Raw genomic sequence first — 9,066 nt, forward strand, 5'->3', positions numbered from 1 at the left:
AGAGACATCAGGCTGTGAAATATCAGAGGTCAAAATTCCATGGACTCAAACGAAATAATGGTAAATTTTTTTCTTGACCGTTACTTAAAAGATTCGTACTTAGTTTTATCCATTAAAATATGAAAAATATGCATGGTCGTTGAAATTAAGCTAGGAAACCCTGAATAAGGAAAATTAGCAATTCCAAGCAAAAGCTTAAGATTTTCAGTCCTGGTTATAACTATTTCAGCATGAAATATCTCTCTACATATTGAACACTTTACTTCTTCAAATCAATTTTACTTCTTTGTCTAGCTTTAAAGTAACACAGCTGCATACTTCATGCGCACACATCTACGTGCTAATTTCTGTCTATTTCATGCACAATGTACGTACATATATGCGACTTAGCCATTCAAAAAGTCGTCTATTTCTTTCATCACAGCGCAAAAACAGTAAAAGGGGAAAAACTAGCAGAATTGCACAGATGTTCATCAAAAATTTCTCTTTTATGGGTCGACGAGCCGCCTAAGCCGTGGTAAACCACAACAAAGAGCGCGCAACGGCCAAAGCAAACGACCAAAAGACAGCAGTCGAGCACAAAGCGCTGGGGTACGAAATAACAAGTTGGATAGTTGTGGTAATTGTGGCAGCATCTGTGGCAGGCAGCCAAGTTGAGGGTGAAATACAGAGGCAAAGGCGACTGTTATACGTTAACAGAGGAGATGGTTCCACCGACGTTGCTGCTGACTGATTCCAATGATTGTAACCTACCTTTTAGCGAGAGGGTGATCTGGCTAAACTATAGATGAATAAAACACATATGTATGTATGTATGTATGCCTGGGTATGAGTTCAAATATAAGTGAGTATTTGTTAGAAAGGAATGTCAGATTTTATGAATGTATCGTTGCAAAGTCTGTGCCTGCCGTGCTATTTGCAAATTGCAATTTAAGTGTTTGCCCAGCAACTATGTATGTGAAGCAGACGATCACAGCCGCCGGCATACAAAGCCAGTGGCGCACGAGCTGACACACACTTATACTCGTACATACATACATTTGAGCACACATCAAAGTTTATTTTTTATTTGCATAAAATACTTATAGATGTGTGTATATAGGCCTCTTTGAAACTGTATATTTGTATGCACTTTTATGCGAGTGGCAAACGCGTAGGGGCAGCACCACGCCGATACAAAAGCTAGGCTGTCACTTCGACACGACACGTTCTACTATGTATGTGTGTATGTCACGCTCCTAACTTACAGCTACAATCCCAGCAAACATTTGGAGTCGTAAATTAGTTACTCAGGAGTCCTAGTTTGGATTGATCGCCCTTATTTATTTATTTATTTATTTATTTAGTCTACAGAAAAATGTTTTCTTACAGACAGTTGAGATAAAAAGATTTAGAATATTTAAGTATGTGTGATACATTACAGAGTGAAATAATTATAAATATTAACTTGTAAAGATAACAATGATATTCAATAGCAATATGGGTAGCTGGCGAGGCCTTGTCTCCAGTCTACTTTTGTGTGCGGCGTGCGGAAAGACCTAGTTTCCGCTCCGCCCTGTTTACAGGCCGTTGATCATGGTCGGAAAGGCCGAGCTTCCGATCCATGTTCCCGTAGTCGTTACTTTGTAAGTGAGGCAGGCGGAAAGTCCTAGTTTCCGCTCCACGCTATAGACGAACTGTTGGGCGAGGTCGGAAAGGCCGAGTTTCCGATCCCTGCTCCTATTGTTCTACGCGGTCGCGGAAATATACGAAGCCGTTACAATTGTACTAAGCAGTCATAGATATTGTGTAATTTTTTCGTTCACGGTTGCAGATATTAGTTTATTTAGTTAACTTGTTGAGCAATGTTTTCTTTATTACAAAAAGCGATTCAGATATGTCGATGCAATCATAATGCTTGTTAAAATCTTGGCATAAGCACCGAAAAGCATCATGCATTTCAAAGTTTGATTTACAAATACTCAACACAATAGGTTTAAAATGTCTCGTGGGTCTTGTAGGAATACAAAAATTTATCTCACTCAGTAAAAAGGGACTACTGACCATCCCGTTCATTAATTTAATTAAAAACAGAACACCAAGCATCTCTCTACGACTCTGAAGCGTCGGCAAATCTATAAGCTTCAGGCGATCCTTGTAGGGTGGGAGATTTTTAGACGAGTCCCAACATAAATTTTTGAGGGCAAATAACAGGAACTGTTTCTGCACTGATTCGAGCCTGTCACTATGAATTTGATAGCTAGGATTCCATACTATAGATGCATACTCCAAAATCGGTCTAACTAGAGAGGTAAAGAGAACTTTAGTGACATAAGGATCGTTGAACTCCTTGGCCCAGCGCTTAAGAAAAGCCAACAATCCTCTAGCCCTAATCACGCAGGAGTTTATGTGAGACTTGAATTCTAGTTTCGGATCCATAGTTACACCTAGGTCAATGAAATTGGTCACTTGCTCAACATTGTGGTCAGATATCATATACGAATTTGGATAAAACGATTTTCTAGAGAAGGTCATGAATTTACACTTTTTCAAATTTAGTGACATGGAATTTGCTTCACACCATTCGAAAATGCAGGTTAGGTCAGCTTGCAAATGCTCCCTATCTTCTGCAGTACTAATGTACTTAAAGAGCTTAACATCATCAGCGTACATTAAGCATTTCGAGTAATTCAACACCTTAGGAAGGTCATTTATAAATAAAATAAACAAGACGGGACCAATATGGCTGCCCTGAGGTACGCCGGATGTGACATGTATTGGCCGGGAGGTACAATTTTTAAAAATTACTCTTTGTTTCCTATCCACTAAGTAAGAAGAAAGCCAGCTGAGAAGAATAGGAGGGAAGCCAATTCGATCAAGTTTATATATAAGGGTTGAATGAGATACCTTGACAAATGCCTTGCTGAAATCAGTGTAAATCACGTCCGTTCGAAGATTGTTTTTAAACCCATTAGACACATAAGTAGTGAATTCAAGAAGATTGGATACAGTTGATTTACCTTTGCAAAAACCGTGTTGCGATAGATCAATAGCAGAAGTAATAGAGTGAGATAGTTCTTCCGTAACGATTGCCTCAAAAACTTTAGCAATAGCACAAAGCTTCGCAATTCCTCTATAGTTTACGATGTTAGTCCTACTTCCATTTTTATAAAGTGGCAAGATAAACGAATCCTTCCAGGAAGATGGGAAGACACCCTGTTTTAGGGAAGCATTAAAAATATTTGCCAGAGGCTTATACAAATACTCTGCACAACTTTTAAGAACACTTGTGGGTATACCGTCTGGGCCAGCTGTATATGAAATTTTCAAACAATTCAAATGAATGAGGACGTCCGCAGCAGATATCGATGGAATTCGGATACAATCAAATGATGGCAGATCGAATGGGTAGCTAGATAGATTCGATTTCAGTTGGGAAGATGTAGAACTGGCAGAGTAGTTTGACTCGAAGAAACCAGCAAACATATCGGCAATAATATTTTCGTCACTGGAAACTAAGTCATTTAACTTCAATGTTGAGGGATAACCGTTAGTCTTACGCTTAGTGTTCACAAATGCGTAAAACGATTTGGGATTAGAAACTATATTGAGTCGAACCCTGTTAATATAATTATTGTAACACTTTTTGTTCAATACATTGTATTTATGCCTAAGAATGGAGTACGCGGAGTAGTGAGAAGACAAGCCAGATTTTTTAAAAAGCTTAAATGCTTTGGATTTTTGATTTTTTAAGCGTTTCAATTCGCCAGTAAACCACTGAGCGTTAGACGTTACGTTAGCTTCCTTAACAAGAGGAATGATTTTACTGAAAATGTGGCGTAAGGAATTGCTAAAATGTAAGGCACTATCTTCAGCATTCCCATCATACTGGGGCCAAGTTATCTTCGATATCTCTAACCTAAGTTTATTATAATCTGCTGTTTTAAATGAGTAACGCTCCGCTCTTGATTTTTTACTGATAAAGCAACATGAGTTGCGTGAATTTATCAAGGACAATTCTAATGGTGGGTGGTGAGAATCAACAGGGGTAATCAAAGCATAGCTAGGGGCTATTGTGACGTTGGAAACATCGTCCACAAAAACTAAATCCAGACATTTACCTAAGTTATTACTAACAGAGTTGATCTGGTAAAGACTAAGATCTGACAGATCGTTCAAAAATTGATTGAAGAGATCACGAGAGGAATTTGGTACTAGAATACCATCTATTAGATCCCAAGAAACACCCGCAAGATTGAAGTCACCCAGGACAATAACAGTATCGGAGGGCTTCACCATGGCATGTAGAGAGAGCAGTAAGGAGGAGTGTTTTAAATAAACAAAAAGGCTCGAGTTAGGTGGTATATAAGCAGCAACAAGATAAACGCTAATAGAATGATATCTTATTCGAACGCAGAGGAATTCAACTTCATCGGTGTCAGTGAACTCAATTTCTTCAGAAGAAAGGTCAGTCTGGACAGCGATTAAGACGCCTCCACCTTTTTTATTTAAACGGTCGTTTCGAAACACTTCATACTTAGGACACAAAATTTCCGAGTTGAACACATTCGGCTTGAGCCAGGTTTCAGTAAACACCAGTACTTTGAAGTCAAAATCATAGGACTGCAAGTGTAACCTTGATAGCTTTGTGTTCAAACCTCTCACATTTTGGTAGTAAATGCTAATGGTGAGGTTACTTATTAGTTTTTTGATGCCGAGGTGGAAAGCGGAAGTTGAGCCAAATTTTGCCCTTGCGGTCTAGATCTAAATTCAAATTCGCGAATGAAGGCACCGCTTGGCCAAAAAGATGGGCTCATTACTCTATCAAAGCAGTATTCGGATATGTCTATTTTAAAAGAAGAAATGCTTCTTTCATACGAGAATCTGAACTTGCGTACATGCAACTCATTTGCTATCAGCCTGGAAGTTAAATACCCCTTCACATCATCGACAGTGGTATCTTTTGAAAACCTAGATATATTATTATAATTATAATTAGCTCGTTTAAGAGTCCAAATTAAGGTAATTTCCTTCATACAAAAGTCGACTTATATGAGCTTAAATTCATATATAAAATTAGTTTTTGAGTCATAATCCGATATTTTATTGCCTTCGTATGCGGTTCATTTCGGACTCTTCCACGAATGGTATTGAGCTCATATATGATTAATTTCCGACTCTTTTTAAGGCTCTTATATGAATCATATGCCCACTTAAAAATTCGACAAGGTAAGCGAATGTCAAGCGAGTAAAGCAAGAAAGCTGTATTTTATTTGTTTTTAATTTGACCATAAAGCAGAGCGACAAAAATTGTGGCACACACACCTTCGCATTGCGCACTCTTGCATGTATCGTAATCCGAAGGCTTTTGCTAATAAGCTTTAGTTATACATAGAACGGTCTTGGGACTTGTTGATCGATAAAAATCATCATAAAAAATCAAAAAGTTAACTTTAGAATATTTTTATGAAACAAACCATTTTTTTTTCATTTCATAAAAATTTTGACTTCTCAGTAAGTTTCGGATTTGTCGAAGCTTTCAAAGCGCTTTCCATTTTAAGGGAAACCCTAAATGGATACATCTACACTTTTACCTCAACTCTTAAGAAATGCGTTTTTGATGTTTCAGGGACCAAAAATTAATCATGGACCTACCGAGTGTCAGTAAGTTACCTCTAAGCACTCGGCTACGGCGGCAAGTGCACTACTCAGATCCGAAAAAAGTCAGAAAAGAAATAAGACCCAACGTGAATGTAAAAGAAAACTGGTTTTGGAAGAAAAAAGCGAAAAATCGAAGTAGTTACTGCCTTTTGCATTCCAGGTGACGCTACCTACTCGCAATTTCAAAATTATTTTCAAATGTACATATTTTTATTTTCAAAATACATATCGTCACCTGAAATGCAAAATAACGTAACAACATCGTCACTGAAATGGAAAAGTTTTTTTTATAAAATAATTGTGGGAAATTGTAATTCGATGAAATCCATCATAACAATCAAAAAGTGAATTTCGAATTTTTTATAAGTTACCACTTTTTGCATTTCAGTGACGATGTTATTACGTTATTTTGCATTTCAGGTGACGATATGTATATTATATAGGGCTATGCAATTAATTGATTACTCAAAATGTAGGTTAATCCTGATTCCACTTAATCAATTAATTGATTAATTTTAAGTTTTGATTAATCTGTAGGTAAATTTAAAAGCATTTTACTTGATTTGTCGAGTTGTTGGTCAATCATAAAAAAAAGTAAGTGCGCCTGAGCCACACTGCAGAAGTGAAACTTACGTTACTTATCTATCTATACATACACACGTCTGCTTTTGCTTAAGGTTATATTTTTTCGCTTTTTTTCTATCAATGTAGATCCCTACCTCTACCACTGTTCGTTTTATTCTGTTTTCCATTATCTTAATTTTTATCTCTATACTCTATCGATAACAAAGTCGATTATAACGTCCATCAACATATCGATAACAAAATGGATGACAAATTCGATAAAAATTTCAGTAGCAACATCGATAATACCATTGGTAGCTAAACCGATTAGAAAATCGATAAAAATATCGACAACAAAACCGATAAATATCGATAACAAAATCGATAATAACATCGATAACAAAATCGAAAAATATCGATAACAAAATCGATAAATATTTCGAATACAAAATCGATTTATATCGATAACAAAATCGATAAATATTGATAACAAAGTCGATAAATATTGATAACAAAATCGATAAATATCGATAACAAAATCGATAAATATCGGTAACAAAATCGATAAATATCGATAACAAAACCGATAAAAATATCGATTATTTTATCGATAAGTCTCGAGAGTCCCGAAAATCTCTAAAATCACAAAATAGTTCCCAGACTGAGTCTGTGTCTCTCTCTATATCCTTTCCTCTTTAATTACCTCTATTTTAATCTTTCTTCCCCTATCCTCATCTTTGCTTTTATCGGTATCCTCATCCTCCTCTTTGTGTTTACTTTAAGTTCATCATTTTTTTTCAGCTACATATTCCCCTGCACATTTGCCCTTTATATATAAGTAAAGTGTTTAAATTTACCTTGGTCTTCATTTTTGCCTTTATCTTAACGCATCTTTGTTTTTTTTTTATTTTTACCTTTGCCTTTATCCTTTTCTTCATTTATGTACGTAGTCACCTTTACTTTCATTCTTGTATTGGTTTTTTTCTAAGTGTTATTCTTTAACCTTTTATTAGCAAATTTTTGTTAAAGTAATACCATATGCATACACACAAGAAGCCCTTGTTTTAGCCCCAACCATTTCCGTTGCACCATTTCCATTGCATCATTTCCGTTGCATCATTTCCGTTGCATACACACAAGGAGTACTTGTTTCAGCCCCAACCATTTCCGTTGCACCATTTCCCTTGCACCATTTCCGTTGCATCATTTCCGTCCCAACAATTTCCGTGTGCAATTCCGCTGAATTTCCCAATTTACTCCCAACCAACCAACCGCCGCTAAAGAAGTTTCACTTCAAAAAAACATTTCCATGCCTTATATATACAAAGGTAGTGCGATTTCGTTTCTGTTTGTTTTCTTTAGCAAGCCAAAGAAATAGTAAAATTCCTTTTTATGTTTAAGCCTCAGCATTTAATATACAAAATTTAAGTTTTATATAATAAGATTTTTTCAAGAAAAGAACATTAATATTATCCTTTACTTTCCGACAAAAAATCAAAGAGCTCGCAAGGAACACTTGTCGCAGGAATATCTAAGAATTGACGTGAAATACTACTTATGTATATTTGTCTAACAAATCCTATTATCGCACCACTAAATTAGTGGATTTATATGTATTGGCGATGAGACCCTCCATTGAAGCCGACTTTCCATCCATGCTCCACCGACTGGCGCAGTTCTCAACAGCTTCAATACCCTCTATCTACATTTTTCACAAAAATGAGATTTTGATATAAAAATCCACCTAAGACTTAACTGTCATCGGTGATGTTAATGCTGACCTTGTATATTGCTTGACAGAAGAATTTACTTTTAAATTGCAAAGTCAGAATTAACATCTGTGACAACAGGTAAGTCCCAGATGTGTTCTAACATCACAAAGTTGTTTTGTATAATCATTTTATGTCTACCCTATTTTTCCTTAAAGTGATGTTGTGAACACGAGTGATATGGTGAAATAGTTTTTTATTTTATAATTTTTGATGCTTGCCTTTTGAAGCATGTTTTTTTTTATGTTTTTACAATTATTTAAAATAATGTATAATAACATATATATTACATAAACAAAATCAACAGTTTTTTGAATAACCATTTTTAGAATTATTAGTTTTGATTAATAATAAAAATTTTGAGTAATCGGCTTGCTCGAATAATCAAATAAACACTTATCTCTATTAATATATTGTGTTTTGTATTAAAACACTTTTGGTAAAACTATTTAGTATTTATTTATATTTCGAATACTGTTAATGCAAGGTATTTGTGTTTTGCATATAAATATTATTTTACAAGTATTTTTAACATCTCTTTTTCAAAATCTCCATATGTTTTATATGGATGACTACTAATAAGAGCACTCCTTGGACAACTCTGCATTAAAAATAAGCAATTCAGTTTTGTTTATTTCATTTTCTAATTAAAGTGGTTTAATACAATAAAATCATACAAATCAAAATAATTGGCACTGAATTTGTTATTTTTTTAATATTTTCCCGGTTATAGTTTTTTTTTTTTTTCATTTTTCCATCAAAAAAATAAAAAAATCTTTAATTATCATTTAATTTCTTATAAACCATAAGGCCTATGGAAAAGTAATGTATATACAGCTTATGTAGAATTTTGTTAGATTGGTTCTCGAAATATAAGTCATTAAGTGGAACCACTTTTTGTTTTCAGCTGAATACCGGAAAATTGAAATTATCTCGAAAACTCGATTTTCGGAACCAGAGGGAAATTCTATATAGGAATTGCATAGGGGCATCCGCGCAACCAAAAAGAATATAAATTTGTGATCTAGTGTTATTCTTCTTATCTGCATACAATTTTTTTTTTTGATATGAATTCCGAAGTAGTTTTGTTCTG

This window comes from Rhagoletis pomonella, unplaced genomic scaffold (genome assembly GCF_013731165.1).
Source record: "Rhagoletis pomonella isolate Grant_MI unplaced genomic scaffold, Rhpom_1.0 Rhpom_scaffold_00006, whole genome shotgun sequence".
Classification (NCBI taxonomy): Eukaryota; Metazoa; Arthropoda; class Insecta; order Diptera; family Tephritidae; genus Rhagoletis; species Rhagoletis pomonella.